Here is a 22,974-nt window from a genome sequence, read left to right on the forward strand (position 1 = left end):
CTGGGTAACATGTTGTTCCATTGATTTAGAAAAAATCAGGATGTCGTCTAAGTAAACGACCACGAATTTCCCTAGGAAGTCACGGAGCACATCGTTAATGAGGTCTTGAAAAACTGCCGGAGCATTGGACAGGCCGAACGGCATCACCAGGTATTCGTAGTGACCCGACTGAGTACTGAAGGCCGTTTTCCACTCATCTCCAGATTTAATTCGGATGAGGTTGTACGCTCCTCTAAGGTCAATTTTAGAAAAAATCACAGCAGAACGTAACTGATCAAAGAGTACAGAAATCAACGGCAAAGGATAGGTGTTTTTAACTGAGATCTTATTCAGGGCTCTAAAATCAATGCAAGGTCTAAGCGAGCCATCCTTTTTCTCCACAAAGAAGAAGCCTGCACTTAAAGGAGATTTTGATGGTCTAATAAATCCTTTCTCAAGGCTCTCCTTTACATAATCATTCATAGCCGCAGTTTCTGGCCCGGATAATGCATATAATCTTCCCTTTGGCAATGCGGCACCAGGAATTAACTCAATAGCACAATCATAAGGCCGATGGGGAGGCAGAATGTCCGCATTGCCTTTGGAGAAAACATCAGCAAACTCCTGGTATTCCACCGGAATGAGTTCTGGAATGATAGCTGCTACTCTGACTGGAAACGTGATACATTCCTTATCACAAAAAGTACCCCAATGTGAAATCTCCCCCGACCGCCAATCAATGGTGGGATTATGAAAGGCCAGCCAAGGGTGACCCAGAACAACTGGAACTGCTGGGCAATGTGTAAGAAAGAACTCGATTTTCTCGGAATGTAGAGCTCCTACTGTAAGTAGTACAGGGGGTGTACGGAGAGAAATAATCCCATTAGACAGCGGACTCCCATCTAAGCCATGCATGGTGACACACCTACCCAAAGGTAACTGAGGAATGCCTAAGGCCTTAGCCCAAGTTAAATCCATAAAGTTTCCTGCAGCTCCACTGTCAACAAAAGCCGACACCAAAGAACTGAGGCTGCCAAAGGAAACTTTAACTGGGACTAAAAGGGAGTTATTCGAGGAGATAAGCTGCAGACCTAGGTGAACCCCCTCACAATTCACCTGGTCAAAGCGTTTCCCGACTTGTTCGGACAATTACGAGCAAAATGTCCCTTACCCCCACAGTACAGACAAAGACCAGAATTTTGCCTTCTGGCTCTTTCTTCAGGAGACAGCCGGGAGAGACCCATCTGCATGGTCTCCTCTACGTCTTCAGGAATGGAATATACACACGGACTTGACCTTACAGGTGCTCCTTTTTCAGCCCTCCGCTCTCTGAGACGACGATCAATCTTAATAGAAAGCTCCATGAGTTTATCGAGAGTCTCAGGAGCGGGGTACTGAAGGAGACTGTCTTTTATAGACTCTGATAAGCCGAGGCGAAACTGACTGCGCAGGGCTGGGTCATTCCAGCCACAGTCGTTCGACCAACGGCGAAACTCCGTACAATAAACCTCTGCAGGATTTCTACCCTGTCTGAGAGCGCGCAACTGACTTTCAGCGGACGCCTCTCTATCAGGGTCATCATACAAGAGCCCTAAAGACTCAAAAAAAGCGTCAATTGACAACAATGCCGGATCCTCTGCTCTTAAACCAAATGCCCAGGTCTGAGGATCCCCCTGGAGCAAAGAAATAATAAACCCGACCCGCTGAGATTCAGTACCCGAGGAAGTCGGTCTTAAACGAAAATAAAGTTTACAGGATTCTTTAAAATTAAAAAAACTCTTTTCTATCACCAGAAAAACGGTCAGGCAAATGCATCTTTGGTTCATGGACTACCCTTGGGGAAGCTCGCAAAAGATCTTCCTGCGACTTCACCCGAAGAGAAAGATCCTGAACCATCTGAGTAAGTTCTTGAATCTGGCTGACTAAGAGCTGACCAGGATTTGGCCCTAAACCTGTTGGATTCATGAGGCCGATAAACTCTCACAAAACTGAATGAGAAAAAATTAAACCCCGTTTAATTTTAAGTTTTGGTATGGCCGGTAATAATGTTATGATTCCAGCACTCTGGTCAGAGAAGATCTTATGGCAAGGACTGGAGCACTGGAACGGAATGCTGGGGAAGGGAGCAGGACAGGAAAATAGCCCCTTGCGCCCTAACTCTGTTGTCTCACCCGTGTTGTCAGAAATCCCCTGCGAGACTATGGTTTCTTGAGCCCTTGGCAGCCGCGTTTGAAGGGCGGATTATGTCTGCCCAACTTCGATGCCCCCCGGTCTTAATGAGAGACAAAGGGAAACCTGAGACAGGGTGATAACAAGAGGCCCTCTAACTAAACAACCAGGCCAGGGGCTAAGCAAACTCAAAACTATAATATGTGCGGAGAAACCGCCAGGAAAAAGGACAACCAAAATATCCACTTGTCCAATTCTCCTACCCGGCACCGCCAAGTACCAGAGAGGACTTGTGGAAGCGGAACCCTCCGCAAATGCTCCAAACACAAAATATAAAAGGTAAAGCGGCTGAGCCGCATCACACGGCAGAGCCGCAACTCACGAACACCACTGGATATAAAACGGTGATCAGTCAGGACTCCAGGGAACCAAACGACCTCTTGGGATGAGATGACAACTCCCGAATACCGGACTTCTGCGGACTGGAATGACCGGATACAGCAGGACTGGAAACAGACTCTCAGCAAACAAAGGCAGCATGCAGGAAGCTATTACCGGCGTCTGTGAGAAGCCCTGGGAGTGTATTTAACAAGGAGTCCTCCAATCAGCTGCTAAAGGCTGATTAGAATAAATGCCGTGCAGCTGCCTTGCTGCACGGCCAGAGAGCAGGTGAATATCTTAATTTCCTAAAGCCTAGCAACGGGGAACGCGGTCCGCCAGTGGCGTCCCCGTTGCTAGGGTCCGTGCGGCTCAGCGCGCCCGGCGTCTAGCGTTGCTAGGGAGCCGGCGGCTGTACGTGCACGGCGTCTCTAGTTGCTAGGCGCCGGGCCGCGCAGACCATCAAGCGGACCCTGGCGCCTAACAGTATGACTCCCAAAAACAACAACCGCGTCATTGGGACCAACTGCGATTTTGGCAAGTTTAGGAGCCAACCATGTTGTTGAAGAACTGTCAGGGAGAGTGCAATGTTTTGCACCAACTGGTCCCTGGATCTCGCCTTTATCAGGAGATCATCCAAGTACGGGATAATTGTGACTCCTTGCTTGCGAAGGAGAACCATAATTTCCGCCATCACCCTGGTGAAAATCCTCGGAGCCGTGGACAGACCAAACGGCAATGTCTGAAATTGGTAATGACAATCCTGAATTGCAAACCTTAGGTAGCTTGAGGCAGTGGCTAAATGGGAACATGTAAGTAGGCATCCTTTATGTCTACCAAAACCATGAAATCTCCGTCCTCCGGACTGGAGATCACTGCCCTGAGAAATTCCATCTTGAAATTGAATTTCTTTAGGAAGAAATTGAGGGATTTCAGATTTAAGATTGGTCTGACTGAGCCGTCCGGCTTCGGGACCACGAAGAGGCTTGAATAAAAACCTTCTCCCTGCTGAATAAGGCCAATTTGAACAATCGGTGAGGGGGAACGTCTTGAAACCCCAGTTTGTACCCTTGGGACACTATTTGTAAAACCCACGAGTCCAGGTCCGAATGAATCCAGAACTGACTGAAGAGTTTTAGACGTGCCCCCACTGGTGTGGGCTCCTGCAAGAAAGCCCCAGTGTCATGCAGTGGATTTGGCAGAAGCAGAGGACAATCTCTGGTCCTGCGATCTTGAAGAGGCTACAGACCTCTTCCTTTTCCTTCCTCTACCTGCAAAGAAAGGGGAATCTAAACTTCTTGCATATCTATTGGGCCAAAATGACTGCGGTAGATAATGATGCGTCTTCATCCGTTGACAGGGAACATAGGGCAAGAAGGTTGACTTACCATTGAAATGAGGATGCATCTTGCTGCCTTTCCAATGAAGAAAGTTTAATTTAGTAATAGGTGAAAAACCATCCTTACAAAGGTGTTAATCAGAGACTTGGCTTTGTGGACACTTTTCAGAGAACAAATTTGTTAGCATAAAAATAAAGCCAGAAAATGAAGAGCTGTTTAATCACTCAATTGGATTTTTCTGCCAGCATATTTTTTTTCTCTGCAACCCACTGCTAAATTGTGCTTCCTAGCTGTTTTTATAAAATCACTGAATCAAATCTAACTCTGATTACATCAGAGAAGGCCAGGTACCCTACACCATAACAGGGAGTTTGAAATTTTGACTTGTCTACTTAAAGTTCACCAAAATCTGATAACAAGGTCAATTAGGTCCCTGGGTGGGATTGAACCACCAACCTTATGGTTAATAGCCGTACATACTAACTGATTGCGCCACAGAGACACTTTGCGAAAGTCCATACTGACAAAGGCTAATAAGCATTCATCTAAAACGTTTCCTAGAAAAACTTTAAAAAGTCAATAATCTGGAGAGTTTTTGTAAGATGTTTCTTCCATCAACCAACGAAGAAACACATTGGTACTTTCCCATGATGAGTGAGTGCTTCAGGATCTCTTGCACTTACATGTGCAGCAGAGTACTGCAATGGAAGCATGCTGGGCCCATAACCCAGAGGTAGGCAGATTGAAACTATCCTCTGCTATATGCATTTTTTTTTGTTAATTAAAGTAATCCAAAACTGGGATTGATATTTTGTCTCTTTTATTTTTACTTAAAGTACAATAACTTTTACCATTTTAATTTGTTTTAATAGTATATTGACAGTATTGTTTTCTTTCAAAAATCCACTTCATTTTCTTTACCCTATTATTAAAATGGTAATTGACAAAAACAAACTACATTGTCACCAGAAGAGCAATACAAAATGTACAAGTGATATATTAAAATCATCTTTCCAGCTTGAATTTCAATGATGCATTGGGTCAACAATTTTGTGAGAAACATCTTCACCCTTAAATAAAGATTTTCTTAATTCCTTACCTGTGTGCTAATTAGATATCACCTTGTTTTCACATTAAACAGACTTCCACATGAGAAAGCAGCAAGGATGCAGTGGCGTTAATGTTTCCTGGTGTCAACCTGTATTATTTCAGTAGACATTGAAATGAGGATACATCTTGCTGCCTTTCCAATGAAGCAAGTTTAATTTAGTAATAGGTGAAAAACCATCCCTACAAAGGTGTTAATCAGAGACTTGGCTTTGTGGACACTTTTCAGAGAACAAATTTGTTAGCATAAAAATAAAGCCAGAAAATGAAGAGCTGTTTAATCACGCAATTTGATTTTTTTGCCAGCATATTTCTTTTTCTCTGCATCCCACTGCTAAATTGTGCTTCCTAGATGTTTTTATAAAATCACTGAATCAAATCTAACTCTGATTACATCAGAGAAGGCCAGGTACCCTACACCATAACAGGGGGTATGAAATTTGACTTGTCTACTTAAAGATCACCAAAATCTGATAACAAGGTCAAGTACGTCCCTGGGTGGAATTGAACCACCAACCTTTTGATTAATAGCCGTACACACTAACTGATTGCGCCACAGAGACACTTTGCAAAAGTCCATACTGACAAATGCTAATAAGCATTCATCTAAAACGTTTCCTAGAAAAACTTTAAAAAGTCAATAATCTGGAGAGTTTTTGTAAGATGTTTCTTCTATCAACCAATGAAGAAACACATTGGTACTTTCCCATGATGAGTGAGTGCTTCAGGATCTCTTGCACTTACATGTGCAGCAGAGTACAGCAATGGAAGCATGCTGGGCCCATAACCCAGAGGTAGGCAGATTGAAACTATCCTCTGCTATATGCATTTTTTTGTTTGTTAATTAAAGTAATCCAAAACTGGGATTGATATTTTGGCTCTTTTATTTTTACTTAAAGTACAATAACTTTTACCATTTTAATTTGTTTTAATAGTATATTGACAGTATTGTTTTCTTTCAAAAATCCACTTAATTTTCTTTACCCTATTATTAAAATGGTAATTGACAAAAACAAACTACATTGTCACCAGAAGAGCAATACAAAATGTACAAGTGATATATTAAAATCATCTTTCCAGCTTGAATTTCAATGATGCATTGGGGCAACGATTTTGTGAGAAACATCTTCACCCTTAAATAAAGATTTTCTTAATTCCTTACCTGTGTGCTAATTAGATATCACCTTGTTTTCACATTAAACAGACTTCCACATGAGAAAGCAGCAAGGATGCAGTGGCGTTAATGTTTCCTGGTGTCAACCTGTATTATTTCAGTAGACATTGAAATGAGGATGCATCTTGCTGCCTTTCCAATGAAGCAAGTTTAATTTAGTAATAGGTGAAAAACCATCCTTACAAAGGTGTTAATCAGAGACTTGGCTTTGTGGACACTTTTCAGAGAACAAATTTGTAAAGCCAGAAAATAAAGAGCTGTTTAATCACTCAATTGGATTTTTCTGCCAGCATATTTTTTTTCTCTGCAAACCACTGCTAAATTGTGCTTCCTAGCTGTTTTTATAAAATCACTGAATCAAATCTAACTCTGATTACATCAGAGAAGGCCAGGTACCCTACACCATAACAGGGGGTTTGAAATTTTGACTTGTCTACTTAAAAATCACCAAAATCTGATAACAAGGTCAATTAGGTCCCTGGGTGGGATTGAACCACCAACCTTTTGGTTAATAGCCGTACATAATAACTGATTGCGCCACAGAGACACTTTGCAAAAGTACATACTGACAAAGGCTAATAAGCATTCATCTAAAACGTTTCCTAGAAAAACTTTAAAAAGTCAATAATCTGGAGAGTTTTTGTAAGATGTTTCTTCCATCAACCAACGAAGAAACACATTGGTACTTTCCCATGATGAGTGAGTGCTTCAGGATCTCTTGCACTTACACGTGCAGCAGAGTACAGCAATGGAAGCATGCTGGGCCCATAACCCAGAGGTAGGCAGATTGAAACTATCTTCTGCTATATGCATTTTTTTTTGTTAATTAAAGTAATCCAAAACTGGGATTGATATTTTGGCTCTTTTATTTTTACTTAAAGTACAACAACTTTTACCATTTTAATTTGTTTTAATAGTATATTGACAGTATTGTTTTCTTTCAAAAATCCACTTCATTTTCTTTACCCTATTATTAAAATGGTAATTGACAAAAACAAACTACATTGTCACCAGAAGAGCAATACAAAATGTACAAGTGATATATTAAAATCATCTTTCCAGCTTGAATTTCAATGATGCATTGGGGCAACGATTTTGTGAGAAACATCTTCACCCTTAAATAAAGATTTTCTTAATTCCTTACCTGTGTGCTAATTAGATATCACCTTGTTTTCATATTAAACAGACTTCCACATGAGAAAGCAGCAAGGATGCAGTGGCGTTAATGTTTCCTGGTGTCAACTTGTATTATTTCAGTAGACATTGAAATGAGGATGCATCTTGCTGCCTTTCCAATGAAGCAAGTTTAATTTAGTAATAGGTGAAAAACCATCCTTACAAAGGTGTTAATCAGAGACTTGGCTTTGTGGACACTTTTCAGAGAACAAATTTGTTAGCATAAAAATAAAGCAAGAAAATTAAGAGCTGTTTAATCACTCAATTGGATTTTCTGCCAGCATATTTTTTTTCTCTGCAAACCACTGCTAAATTGTGCTTCCTAGCTGTTTTTATAAAATCACTGAATCAAATCTAACTCTGATTACATCAGAGAAGGCCAGGTACCCTACACCGTAACAGGGGGTTTGAAATTTTGACTTGTCTACTTAAAGATCACCAAAATCTGATAACAAGGGAAATTAGGTCCCTGGGTGGGATTGAACCACCAACCTTATGGTTAATAGCCGTACATACTAACTGATTGCGCCACAGAGACATTTTGCAAAAGTCCATACTGACAAAGGCTAATAAGCATTCATCTAAAACGTTTCCTAGAAAAACTTTAAAAAGTCAATAATCTGGAGAGTTTTTGTAAGATGTTTCTTCCATCAACCAACGAAGAAACACATTGGTACTTTCCCATGATGAGTGAGTGCTTCAGGATCTCTTGCACTTACATGTGCAGCAGAGTACTGCAATGGAAGCATGATGGGCCCATAACCCAGAGGTAGGCAGATTGAAACTATCCTCTGCTATATGCATTTTTTTTTGTTAATTAAAGTAATCCAAAACTGGGATTGATATTTTGTCTCTTTTATTTTTACTTTAAGTACAATAACTTTTACCATTTTAATTTGTTTTAATAGTATATTGACAGTATAGTTTTCTTTCAAAAATCCACTTAATTTTCTTTACCCTGTTATTAAAATGGTAATTGACAAAAAAAACTACATTGTCACCAGAAGAGCAATACAAAATGTACAAGTGATATATTAAAATCATCTTTCCAGCTTGAATTTCAATGATGCATTGGGGCAACAATTTTGTGAGAAACATCTTCACCCTTAAATAAAGATTTTCGTAATTCCTTACCTGTGTGCTAATTAGATATCACCTTGTTTTCACATTAAACAGACTTCCACATGAGAAAGCAGCAAGGATGCAGTGGCGTTAATGTTTCCTGGTGTCAACCTGTATTATTTCAGTAGACATTGAAATGAGGATGCATCTTGCTGCCTTTCCAATGAAGCAAGTTTAATTTAGTAATAGGTGAAAAACCATCCCTACAAAGGTGTTAATCAGAGACTTGGCTTTGTGGACACTTTTCAGAGAACAAATTTGTTAGCATAAAAATAAAGCAAGAAAATTAAGAGCTGTTTAATCACTCAATTGGATTTTCTGCCAGCATATTTTTTTTCTCTGCAAACCACTGCTAAATTGTGCTTCCTAGCTGTTTTTATAAAATCACTGAATCAAATCTAACTCTGATTACATCAGAGAAGGCCAGGTACCCTACACAATAAGAGGGGGTTTGAAATTTTGACTTGTCTTCTTAAATATCACCAAAATCTGATAACAAGGTCAATTACGTCCCTGGGTGGGATTGAACCACCAACCTTTTGGTTAATAGCCGTACACACTAACTGATTGCGCCACAGAGACACTTTGCAAACAGTACATACTGACAAAGGCTAATAAGCATTCATCTAAAACGTTTCCTAGAAAAACTTAATAAAGTCAATAATCTGGAGAGTTTTTGTAAGATGTTTCTTCTATCAACCAACGAAGAAACACATTGGTACTTTCCCATGATGAGTGAGTGCTTCAGGATCTCTTGCACTTACATGTGCAGCAGAGTACAGCAATGGAAGCATGCTGGGCCCATAACCCAGAGGTAGGCAGATTGAAACTATCCTCTGCTATATGCATTTTTTTGTTTGTTAATTAAAGTATTCCAAAACTGGGATTGATATTTTGGCTCTTTTATTTTTACTTTAAGTACAATAACTTTTACCATTTTAATTTGTTTTAATAGTATATTGACAGTATTGTTTTCTTTCAAAAATCCACTTCATTTTCTTTACCCTATTATTAAAATGGTAATTGACAAAAACAAACTACATTGTCACCAGAAGAGCAATACAAAATGTACAAGTGATATATTAAAATCATCTTTCCAGCTTGAATTTCAATGATGCATTGGGGCAACGATTTTGTGAGAAACATCTTCACCCTTAAATAAAGATTTTCTTAATTCCTTACCTGTGTGCTAATTAGATATCACCTTGATTTCATATTAAACAGACTTCCACATGAGAAAGCAGCAAGGATGCAGTGGCGTTAATGTTTCCTGGTGTCAACTTGTATTATTTCAGTAGACATTGAAATGAGGATGCATCTTGCTGCCTTTCCAATGAAGCAAGTTTAATTTAGTAATAGGTGAAAAACCATCCTTACAAAGGTGTTAATCAGAGACTTGGCTTTGTGGACACTTTTCAGAGAACAAATTTGTTAGCATAAAAATAAAGCCAGAAAATGAAGAGCTGTTTAATCACTCAATTGGATTTTTCTGCCAGCATATTTTTTTTCTCTGCAACCCACTGCTAAATTGTGCTTCCTAGCTGTTTTTATAAAATCACTGAATCAAATCTAACTCTGATTACATCAGAGAAGGCCAGGTACCCTACACCGTAACAGGGGGTTTGAAATTTTGACTTGTCTACTTAAAGATCACCAAAATCTGATAACAAGGGAAATTAGGTCCCTGGGTGGGATTGAACCACCAACCTTTCGGTTAATAGCCAAACACACTAACCGATTGCGCCACAGAGACACTTTGCAAAAAGTGCCTACTGACAAAGGCTAATAAGCATACATCTGGAACGTTTCCTAGAAAAACATTAAAAAATCAATAATCTGGAGAGTTTTTGTAAGATGTTTCTTCCATCAACTAACGAATAAACACATTGGTACTTTCCCATGATGAGTGAGTGCTTCAGGATCTCTTGCACTTACATGTGCAGCAGAGTACTGCAATGGAAGCATGCTGGACCCATAACCCAGAGGTAGGCAGATTGAAACTATCCTTTGCTATATGCATTTTTTTTGTTAATTTAAGTAATCAAAACTGGGATTGATATTTTTGCTCTTTTATTTTTACTTTAAGTACAATAACTTTTACCATTTTAATTTGTTTTAATAGTATATTGACAGTATAGTTTTCTTTCAAAAATCCACTTAATTTTCTTTACCCTGTTATTAAAATGGTAATTGACAAAAAAAACTACATTGTCACCAGAAGAGCAATACAAAATGTACAAGTGATATATTAAAATCATCTTTCCAGCTTGAATTTCAATGATGCATTGGGGCAACAATTTTGTGAGAAACATCTTCACCCTTAAATAAAGATTTTCGTAATTCCTTACCTGTGTGCTAATTCGATATCACCTTGTTTTCACATTAAACAGACTTCCACATGAGAAAGCAGCAAGGATGCAGTGGCGTTAATGTTTCCTGGTGTCAACCTGTATTATTTCAGTAGACATTGAAATGAGGATGCATCTTGCTGCCTTTCCAATGAAGCAAGTTTAATTTAGTAATAGGTGAAAAACCATCCCTACAAAGGTGTTAATCAGAGACTTGGCTTTGTGGACACTTTTCAGAGAACAAATTTGTTAGCATAAAAATAAAGCAAGAAAATTAAGAGCTGTTTAATCACTCAATTGGATTTTCTGCCAGCATATTTTTTTTCTCTGCAAACCACTGCTAAATTGTGCTTCCTAGCTGTTTTTATAAAATCACTGAATCAAATCTAACTCTGATTACATCAGAGAAGGCCAGGTACCCTACACAATAAGAGGGGGTTTGAAATTTTGACTTGTCTTCTTAAATATCACCAAAATCTGATAACAAGGTCAATTACGTCCCTGGGTGGGATTGAACCACCAACCTTTTGGTTAATAGCCGTACACACTAACTGATTGCGCCACAGAGACACTTTGCAAACAGTACATACTGACAAAGGCTAATAAGCATTCATCTAAAACGTTTCCTAGAAAAACTTAATAAAGTCAATAATCTGGAGAGTTTTTGTAAGATGTTTCTTCTATCAACCAACGAAGAAACACATTGGTACTTTCCCATGATGAGTGAGTGCTTCAGGATCTCTTGCACTTACATGTGCAGCAGAGTACAGCAATGGAAGCATGCTGGGCCCATAACCCAGAGGTAGGCAGATTGAAACTATCCTCTGCTATATGCATTTTTTTGTTTGTTAATTAAAGTATTCCAAAACTGGGATTGATATTTTGGCTCTTTTATTTTTACTTTAAGTACAATAACTTTTACCATTTTAATTTGTTTTAATAGTATATTGACAGTATTGTTTTCTTTCAAAAATCCACTTCATTTTCTTTACCCTATTATTAAAATGGTAATTGACAAAAACAAACTACATTGTCACCAGAAGAGCAATACAAAATGTACAAGTGATATATTAAAATCATCTTTCCAGCTTGAATTTCAATGATGCATTGGGGCAACGATTTTGTGAGAAACATCTTCACCCTTAAATAAAGATTTTCTTAATTCCTTACCTGTGTGCTAATTAGATATCACCTTGTTTTCACATTAAACAGACTTCCACATGAGAAAGCAGCAAGGATGCAGTGGCGTTAATGTTTCCTGGTGTCAACCTGTATTATTTCAGTAGACATTGAAATGAGGATGCATCTTGCTGCCTTTCCAATGAAGCAAGTTTAATTTAGTAATAGGTGAAAAACCATCCTTACAAAGGTGTTAATCAGAGACTTGGCTTTGTGGACACTTTTCAGAGAACAAATTTGTTAGCATAAAAATAAAGCCAGAAAATAAAGAGCTGTTTAATCACTCAATTGGATTTTTCTGCCAGCATATTTTTTTTCTCTGCAACCCACTGCTAAATTGTGCTTCCTAGCTTTTTTTATAAAATCACTGAATCAAATCTAACTCTGATAACATCAGAGAAGGCCAGGTACCCTACACAATAACAGGGGGTATGAAATTTGACTTGTCTACTTAAAGATCACCAAAATCTGACCACAAGGTCAATTACGTCCCTGGGTGGGATTGAACCACTAACCTTTTGGTTAATAGCCGTACACACTAACTGATTGCGCCACAGAGACACTTTGCAAAAGTATATACTGACAAATGCTAATAAGCATTCATCTAAAACGTTTCCTAGAAAAACTTAAAAAAGTCAATAATCTGGAGAGTTTTTTTAAGATGTTTCTTCTATCAACCAACGAAGAAACACATTGGTACTTTCCCATGATGAGTGAGTGCTTCAGGATCTCTTGCACGTACGTGTGCAGCAGAGTACAGCAATGGAAGCATGCTGGGCCCATAACCCAGAGGTAGGCAGATTGAAACTATCCTCTGCTATATGCATTTTTTTTTGTTAATTAAAGTAATCCAAAACTGGGATTGATATTTTGGCTCTTTTATTTTTACTTAAAGTACAATAACTCTTACCATTTTAATTTGTTTTAATAGTATATTGACAGTATTGTTTTCTTTCAAAAATCCACTTCATTTTCTTTACCCTATTATTAAAATGGTAATTGACAAAAACAAACTACATTGTCACCAGAAGAGCAATACAAAATGTACAAGTGATATATTAAAATCATCTTTCCAGCTTGAATTTCAATGATGCATTGGGGCAACGATTTTGTGAGAAACATCTTCACCCTTAAATAAAGATTTTCTTAATTCCTTACCTGTGTGCTAATTAGATATCACCTTGTTTTCACATTAAACAGACTTCCACATGAGAAAGCAGCAAGGATGCAGTGGCGTTAATGTTTCCTGGTGTCAACCTGTATTATTTCAGTAGACATTGAAATGAGGATGCATCTTGCTGCCTTTCCAATGAAGCAAGTTTAATTTAGTAATAGGTGAAAAACCATCCCTACAAAGGTGTTAATCAGAGACTTTACTTTGTGGACACTTTTCAGAGAACAAATTTGTTAGCATAAAAATAAAGCCAGAAAATGAAGAGCTGTTTAATCACTCAATTGGATTTTTCTGCCAGCATATTTCTTTTTCTCTACAACCCACTGCTAAATTGTGCTTCCTAGCTGTTTTTATAAATCACTGAATCAAATCTAACTCTGATTACATCAGAGAAGGCCAGGTACCCTACACCATAACAGGGGGTTTGAAATTTTGACTTGTCTACTTAAAGATCACCAAAATCTGATAACAAGGTCAATTACGTACCTGGGTGGGATTGAACCACCAACCTTTTGGTTAATAGCCGTACACACTAACTGATTGCGCCACAGAAACACATTGCAAAAGTATATACTGACAAGGGCTAATAAGCATTCATCTAAAACGTTTCCTAGAAAAACTTTAAAAAGTCAATAATCTGGAGAGTTTTTGTAAGATGTTTCTTCCATCAACCAACGAAGAAACACATTGGTACTTTCCCATGATGAGTGAGTGCTTCAGGATCTCTTGCACTTACATGTGCAGCAGAGTACAGCAATGGAAGCATGCTGGGCTCATAACCCAGAGGTAGGCAGATTGAAACTATCCTCTGCTGTATGCTTTTTTTTTTTAATTAAAGTAATCCAAAACTGGGATTGATATTTTGGCTCTTTTATTTTTACTTAAAGTACAATAACTTTTACCATTTTAATTTGTTTTAATAGTATATTGACAGTATTGTTTTCTTTCAAAAATCCACTTCATTTTCTTTACCCTATTATTAAAATGGTAATTGACAAAAACAAACTACATTGTCACCAGAAGAGCAATACAAAATGTACAAGTGATATATTAAAATCATCTTTCCAGCTTGAATTTCAATGATGCATTGGGGCAACGATTTTGTGAGAAACATCTTCACCCTTAAATAAAGATTTTCTTAATTCCTTACCTGTGTGCTAATTAGATATCACCTTGTTTTCATATTAAACAGACTTCCACATGAGAAAACAGCAAGGATGCAGTGGCGTTAATGTTTCCTGGTGTCAACTTGTATTATTTCAGTAGACATTGAAATGAGGATGCATCTTGCTGCCTTTCCAATGAAGCAAGTTTAATTTAGTAATAGGTGAAAAACCATCCTTACAAAGGTGTTAATCAGAGACTTGGCTTTGTGGACACTTTTCAGAGAACAAATTTGTTAGCATAAAAATAAAGCCAGAAAATGAAGAGCTGTTTAATCACTCAATTGGATTTTTCTGCCAGCATATTTTTTTTCTCTGCAACCCACTGCTAAATTGTGCTTCCTAGCTGTTTTTATAAAATCACTGAATCAAATCTAACTCTGATTACATCAGAGAAGGCCAGGTACCCTACACCGTAACAGGGGGTTTGAAATTTTGACTTGTCTACTTAAAGATCACCAAAATCTGATAACAAGGGAAATTAGGTCCCTGGGTGGGATTGAACCACCAACCTTATGGTTAATAGCCGTACATACTAACTGATTGCGCCACAGAGACATTTTGCAAAAGTCCATACTGACAAAGGCTAATAAGCATTCATCTAAAACGTTTCCTAGAAAAACTTTAAAAAGTCAATAATCTGGAGAGTTTTTGTAAGATGTTTCTTCCATCAACCAACGAAGAAACACATTGGTACTTTCCCATGATGAGTGAGTGCTTCAGGATCTCTTGCACTTACATGTGCAGCAGAGTACTGCAATGGAAGCATGATAGGCCCATAACCCAGAGGTAGGCAGATTGAAACTATCCTCTGCTATATGCATTTTTTTTTTGTTAATTAAAGTAATCCAAAACAGGGATTGATATTTTGTCTCTTTTATTTTTACTTAAAGTACAATAACTTTTACCATTTTAATTTGTTTTAATAGTATATTGACAGTATTGTTTTCTTTCAAAAATCCACTTCATTTTCTTTACCCTATTATTAAAATGGTAATTGACAAAAACAAACTACATTGTCACCAGAAGAGCAATACAAAATGTACAAGTGATATATTAAAATCATCTTTCCAGCTTGAATTTCAATGATGCATTGGGTCAACAAATTTGTGAGAAACATCTTCACCCTTAAATAAAGATTTTCTTAATTCCTTACCTGTGTGCTAATTAGATATCACCTTGTTTTCACATTAAACAGACTTCCACATGAGAAAGCAGCAAGGAAGCAGTGGCGTTAATGTTTCCTGGTGTCAACTTGTATTATTTCAGTAGACATTGAAATGAGGATGCATCTTGCTGCCTTTCCAATGAAGCAAGTTTAATTTAGTAATAGGTGAAAAACCATCCTTACAAAGGTGTTAATCAGAGACTTGGCTTTGTGGACACTTTTCAGAGAACAAATTTGTTAGCATAAAAATAAAGCCAGAAAATGAAGAGCTGTTTAATCACTCGATTGGATTTTTCTGCCAGCATATTTTTTTTCTCTGCAACCCACTGCTAAATTGTGCTTCCTAGCTGTTTTTTTTATAAAATCACTGAATCAAATCTAACTCTGATTACATCAGAGAAGGCCATGTACCCTACACCATAAGAGGGGGTTTGAAATTTTGACTTGTCTACTTAAATATCACCAAAATCTGATCACAAGTTTAATTAGGTCCCTGGGTGGGATTGAACCACCAACCTTTCGGTTAATAGCCGAACACACTAACCGATTGCGCCACAGAGACACTTTGCGAAAAGTGCCTACTGACAAAGGCTAATAAGCATACATCTAGAACGTTTCCTAGAAAAACATTAAAAAATCAATAATCTGGAGAGTTTTTGTAAGATGTTTCTTCCATCAACTAACGAATAAACACATTGGTACTTTCCCATGATGAGTGAGTGCTTCAGGATCTCTTGCACTTACATGTGCAGCAGAGAACTGCAATGGAAGCATGCTGGACCCATAACCCAGAGGTAGGCAGATTGAAACTATCCTTTGCTATATGCATTTTTTTGTTAATTTAAGTAATCAAAACTGGGATTGATATTTTTGCTCTTTTATTTTTACTTAAAGTACAATAACTTTTACCATTTTAATTTGTTTTAATAGTATATTGACAGTATAGTTTTCTTTCAAAAATCCACTTAATTTTCTTTACCCTGTTATTAAAATGGTAATTGACAAAAAAAACTACATTGTCACCAGAAGAGCAATACAAAATGTACAAGTGATATATTAAAATCATCTTTCCAGCTTGAATTTCAATGATGCATTGGGGCAACAATTTTGTGAGAAACATCTTCAAGTAGTGGTGATCTTTAAGTAGACAAGTCAAATTTCATACCCCCTGTTATTGTGTAGGGTACCTGGCCTTCTCTGATGTTATCAGAGTTAGATTTGATTCAGTGATTTTATAAAAAAAGCTAGGAAGCACAATTTAGCAGTGGGTTGCAGAGAAAAAAAATATGCTGGCAGAAAAATCCAATTGAGTGATTAAACAGCTCTTTATTTTCTGGCTTTATTTTTATGCTAACAAATTTGTTCTCTGAAAAGTGTCCACAAAGCCAAGTCTCTGATTAACACCTTTGTAAGGATGGTTTTTCACCTATTACTAAATTAAACTTGCTTCATTGGAAAGGCAGCAAGATGCATCCTCATTTCAATGTCTACTGAAATAATACAAGTTGACACCAGGAAACATTAACGCCACTGCATCCTTGCTGTTTTCTCATGTGGAAGTCTGTTTAATATGAAAACAAGGTGATATCTAATTAGCACACAGGTAAGGAATTAAGAAAATCTTTATTTAAGGGTGAAGATGTTTCTCACAAAATCGTTGCCCCAATGCATCATTGAAATTCAAGCTGGAAAGATGATTTTAATATATCACTTGTACATTTTGTATTGCTCTTCTGGTGACAATGTAGTTTGTTTTTGTCAATTACCATTTTAATAATAGGGTAAAGAAAATGAAGTGGATTTTTGAAAGAAAACAATACTGTCAATATACTATTAAAACAAATTAAAATGGTAAAAGTTATTGTACTTTAAGTAAAAATAAAAGAGCCAAAATATCAATCCCAGTTTTGGATTACTTTAATTAAAAAAAAAAAGCATACAGCAGAGGATAGTTTCAATCTGCCTACCTCTGGGTTATGAGCCCAGCATGCTTCCATTGCTGTACTCTGCTGCACATGTAAGTGCAAGAGATCCTGAAGCACTCACTCATCATGGGAAAGTACCAATGTGTTTCTTCGTTGGTTGATGGAAGAAACATCTTACAAAAACTCTCCAGATTATTGACTTTTTAAAGTTTTTCTAGGAAACGTTTTAGATGAATGCTTATTAGCCCTTGTCAGTATATACTTTTGCAATGTGTTTCTGTGGCGCAATCAGTTAGTGTGTACGGCTATTAACCAAAAGGTTGGTGGTTCAATCCCACCCAGGTACGTAATTGACCTTGTTATCAGATTTTGGTGATCTTTAAGTAGACAAGTCAAAATTTCAAACCCCCTGTTATGGTGTAGGGTACCTGGCCTTCTCTGATGTAATCAGAGTTAGATTTGATTCAGTGATTTATAAAAACAGCTAGGAAGCACAATTTAGCAGTGGGTTGTAGAGAAAAAGAAATATGCTGGCAGAAAAATCCAATTGAGTGATTAAACAGCTCTTCATTTTCTGGCTTTATTTTTATGCTAACAAATTTGTTCTCTGAAAAGTGTCCACAAAGTAAAGTCTCTGATTAACACCTTTGTAGGGATGGTTTTTCACCTATTACTAAATTAAACTTGCTTCATTGGAAAGGCAGCAAGATGCATCCTCATTTCAATGTCTACTGAAATAATACAGGTTGACACCAGGAAACATTAACGCCACTGCATCCTTGCTGCTTTCTCATGTGGAAGTCTGTTTAATGTGAAAACAAGGTGATATCTAATTAGCACACAGGTAAGGAATTAAGAAAATCTTTATTTAAGGGTGAAGATGTTTCTCACAAAATCGTTGCCCCAATGCATCATTGAAATTCAAGCTGGAAAGATGATTTTAATATATCACTTGTACATTTTGTATTGCTCTTCTGGTGACAATGTAGTTTGTTTTTGTCAATTACCATTTTAATAATAGGGTAAAGAAAATGAAGTGGATTTTTGAAAGAAAACAATACTGTCAATATACTATTAAAACAAATTAAAATGGTAAGAGTTATTGTACTTTAAGTAAAAATAAAAGAGCCAAAATATCAATCCCAGTTTTGGATTACTTTAATTAACAAAAAAAAATGCATATAGCAGAGGATAGTTTCAATCTGCCTACCTCTGGGTTATGGGCCCAGCATGCTTCCATTGCTGTACTCTGCTGCACACGTACGTGCAAGAGATCCTGAAGCACTCACTCATCATGGGAAAGTACCAATGTGTTTCTTCGTTGGTTGATAGAAGAAACATCTTAAAAAAACTCTCCAGATTATTGACTTTTTTAAGTTTTTCTAGGAAACGTTTTAGATGAATGCTTATCAGCATTTGTCAGTATATACTTTTGCAAAGTGTCTCTGTGGCGCAATCAGTTAGTGTGTACGGCTATTAACCAAAAGGTTAGTGGTTCAATCCCACCCAGGGACGTAATTGACCTTGTGGTCAGATTTTGGTGATCTTTAAGTAGACAAGTCAAATTTCATACCCCCTGTTATTGTGTAGGGTACCTGGCCTTCTCTGATGTTATCAGAGTTAGATTTGATTCAGTGATTTTATAAAAAAAGCTAGGAAGCACAATTTAGCAGTGGGTTGCAGAGAAAAAAAATATGCTGGCAGAAAAATCCAATTGAGTGATTAAACAGCTCTTTATTTTCTGGCTTTATTTTTATGCTAACAAATTTGTTCTCTGAAAAGTGTCCGCAAAGCCAAGTCTCTGATTAACACCTTTGTAAGGATGGTTTTTCACCTATTACTAAATTAAACTTGCTTCATTGGAAAGGCAGCAAGATGCATCCTCATTTCAATGTCTACTGAAATAATACAGGTTGACACCAGGAAACATTAACGCCACTGCATCCTTGCTGCTTTCTCATGTGGAAGTCTGTTTAATGTGAAAACAAGGTGATATCTAATTAGCACACAGGTAAGGAATTAAGAAAATCTTTATTTAAGGGTGAAGATGTTTCTCACAAAATCGTTGCCCCAATGCATCATTGAAATTCAAGCTGGAAAGATGATTTTAATATATCACTTGTACATTTTGTATTGCTCTTCTGGTGACAATGTAGTTTGTTTTTGTCAATTACCATTTTAATAATAGGGTAAAGAAAATGAAGTGGATTTTTGAAAGAAAACAATACTGTCAATATACTATTAAAACAAATTAAAATGGTAAAAGTTATTGTACTTAAAGTAAAAATAAAAGAGCCAAAATATCAATCCCAGTTTTGGAATACTTTAATTAACAAACAAAAAAATGCATATAGCAGAGGATAGTTTCAATCTGCCTACCTCTGGGTTATGGGCCCAGCATGCTTCCATTGCTGTACTCTGCTGCACATGTAAGTGCAAGAGATCCTGAAGCACTCACTCATCATGGGAAAGTACCAATGTGTTTCTTCGTTGGTTGATAGAAGAAACATCTTACAAAAACTCTCCAGATTATTGACTTTATTAAGTTTTTCTAGGAAACGTTTTAGATGAATGCTTATTAGCCTTTGTCAGTATGTACTGTTTGCAAAGTGTCTCTGTGGCGCAATCAGTTAGTGTGTACGGCTATTAACCAAAAGGTTGGTGGTTCAATCCCACCCAGGGACGTAATTGAAATTGTTATCAGATTTTGGTGATATTTAAGAAGACAAGTCAAAATTTCAAACCCCCTCTTATTGTGTAGGGTACCTGGCCTTCTCTGATGTAATCAGAGTTAGATTTGATTCAGTGATTTTATAAAAACAGCTAGGAAGCACAATTTAGCAGTGGTTTGCAGAGAAAAAAAATATGCTGGCAGAAAATCCAATTGAGTGATTAAACAGCTCTTAATTTTCTTGCTTTATTTTTATGCTAACAAATTTGTTCTCTGAAAAGTGTCCACAAAGCCAAGTCTCTGATTAACACCTTTGTAGGGATGGTTTTTCACCTATTACTAAATTAAACTTGCTTCATTGGAAAGGCAGCAAGATGCATCCTCATTTCAATGTCTACTGAAATAATACAGGTTGACACCAGGAAACATTAACGCCACTGCATCCTTGCTGCTTTCTCATGTGGAAGTCTGTTTAATGTGAAAACAAGGTGATATCTAATTAGCACACAGGTAAGGAATTACGAAAATCTTTATTTAAGGGTGAAGATGTTTCTCACAAAATTGTTGCCCCAATGCATCATTGAAATTCAAGCTGGAAAGATGATTTTAATATATCACTTGTACATTTTGTATTGCTCTTCTGGTGACAATGTAGTTTTTTTTGTCAATTACCATTTTAATAACAGGGTAAAGAAAATTAAGTGGATTTTTGAAAGAAAACTATACTGTCAATATACTATTAAAACAAATTAAAATGGTAAAAGTTATTGTACTTAAAGTAAAAATAAAAGAGCAAAAATATCAATCCCAGTTTTGATTACTTAAATTAACAAAAAAAATGCATATAGCAAAGGATAGTTTCAATCTGCCTACCTCTGGGTTATGGGTCCAGCATGCTTCCATTGCAGTACTCTGCTGCACATGTAAGTGCAAGAGATCCTGAAGCACTCACTCATCATGGGAAAGTACCAATGTGTTTATTCGTTAGTTGATGGAAGAAACATCTTACAAAAACTCTCCAGATTATTGATTTTTTAATGTTTTTCTAGGAAACGTTCCAGATGTATGCTTATTAGCCTTTGTCAGTAGGCACTTTTTGCAAAGTGTCTCTGTGGCGCAATCGGTTAGTGTGTTTGGCTATTAACCGAAAGGTTGGTGGTTCAATCCCACCCAGGGACCTAATTTCCCTTGTTATCAGATTTTGGTGATCTTTAAGTAGACAAGTCAAAATTTCAAACCCCCTGTTACGGTGTAGGGTACCTGGCCTTCTCTGATGTAATCAGAGTTAGATTTGATTCAGTGATTTTATAAAAACAGCTAGGAAGCACAATTTAGCAGTGGGTTGCAGAGAAAAAAAATATGCTGGCAGAAAAATCCAATTGAGTGATTAAACAGCTCTTCATTTTCTGGCTTTATTTTTATGCTAACAAATTTGTTCTCTGAAAAGTGTCCACAAAGCCAAGTCTCTGATTAACACCTTTGTAAGGATGGTTTTTCACCTATTACTAAATTAAACTTGCTTCATTGGAAAGGCAGCAAGATGCATCCTCATTTCAATGTCTACTGAAATAATACAAGTTGACACCAGGAAACATTAACGCCACTGCATCCTTGCTGCTTTCTCATGTGGAAGTCTGTTTAATATGAAATCAAGGTGATATCTAATTAGCACACAGGTAAGGAATTAAGAAAATCTTTATTTAAGGGTGAAGATGTTTCTCACAAAATCGTTGCCCCAATGCATCATTGAAATTCAAGCTGGAAAGATGATTTTAATATATCACTTGTACATTTTGTATTGCTCTTCTGGTGACAATGTAGTTTGTTTTTGTCAATTACCATTTTAATAATAGGGTAAAGAAAATGAAGTGGATTTTTGAAAGAAAACAATACTGTCAATATACTATTAAAACAAATTAAAATGGTAAAAGTTATTGTACTTAAAGTAAAAATAAAAGAGCCAAAATATCAATCCCAGTTTTGGAATACTTTAATTAACAAACAAAAAAATGCATATAGCAGAGGATAGTTTCAATCTGCCTACCTCTGGGTTATGGGCCCAGCATGCTTCCATTGCTGTACTCTGCTGCACATGTAAGTGCAAGAGATCCTGAAGCACTCACTCATCATGGGAAAGTACCAATGTGTTTCTTCGTTGGTTGATAGAAGAAACATCTTACAAAAACTCTCCAGATTATTGACTTTATTAAGTTTTTCTAGGAAACGTTTTAGATGAATGCTTATTAGCCTTTGTCAGTATGTACTGTTTGCAAAGTGTCTCTGTGGCGCAATCAGTTAGTGTGTACGGCTATTAACCAAAAGGTTGGTGGTTCAATCCCACCCAGGGACGTAATTGACCTTGTTATCAGATTTTGGTGATATTTAAGAAGACAAGTCAAAATTTCAAACCCCCTCTTATTGTGTAGGGTACCTGGCCTTCTCTGATGTAATCAGAGTTAGATTTGATTCAGTGATTTTATAAAAACAGCTAGGAAGCACAATTTAGCAGTGGTTTGCAGAGAAAAAAAATATGCTGGCAGAAAATCCAATTGAGTGATTAAACAGCTCTTAATTTTCTTGCTTTATTTTTATGCTAACAAATTTGTTCTCTGAAAAGTGTCCACAAAGCCAAGTCTCTGATTAACACCTTTGTAGGGATGGTTTTTCACCTATTACTAAATTAAACTTGCTTCATTGGAAAGGCAGCAAGATGCATCCTCATTTCAATGTCTACTGAAATAATACAGGTTGACACCAGGAAACATTAACGCCACTGCATCCTTGCTGCTTTCTCATGTGGAAGTCTGTTTAATGTGAAAACAAGGTGATATCTAATTAGCACACAGGTAAGGAATTACGAAAATCTTTATTTAAGGGTGAAGATGTTTCTCACAAAATTGT

The 22,974-nt window shown here is 37.0% G+C and overlaps 1 non-coding gene across 1 annotated transcript; it reads right to left on the minus strand.

Annotated features, from left to right (window-relative positions):
- Positions 1-15,965: 15,965 nt before the first annotated feature.
- TRNAN-AUU (transfer RNA asparagine (anticodon AUU)) lies at positions 15,966-16,039 on the minus strand. Its single transcript has one exon. It is a non-coding gene; the product is annotated as a tRNA-Asn (tRNA).
- Between the last annotated feature and the right edge of the window lie 6,935 nt (positions 16,040-22,974).

This window comes from Pseudophryne corroboree, unplaced genomic scaffold (genome assembly GCF_028390025.1).
Source record: "Pseudophryne corroboree isolate aPseCor3 unplaced genomic scaffold, aPseCor3.hap2 scaffold_375, whole genome shotgun sequence".
In the NCBI taxonomy this organism is placed as follows: Eukaryota; Metazoa; Chordata; class Amphibia; order Anura; family Myobatrachidae; genus Pseudophryne; species Pseudophryne corroboree.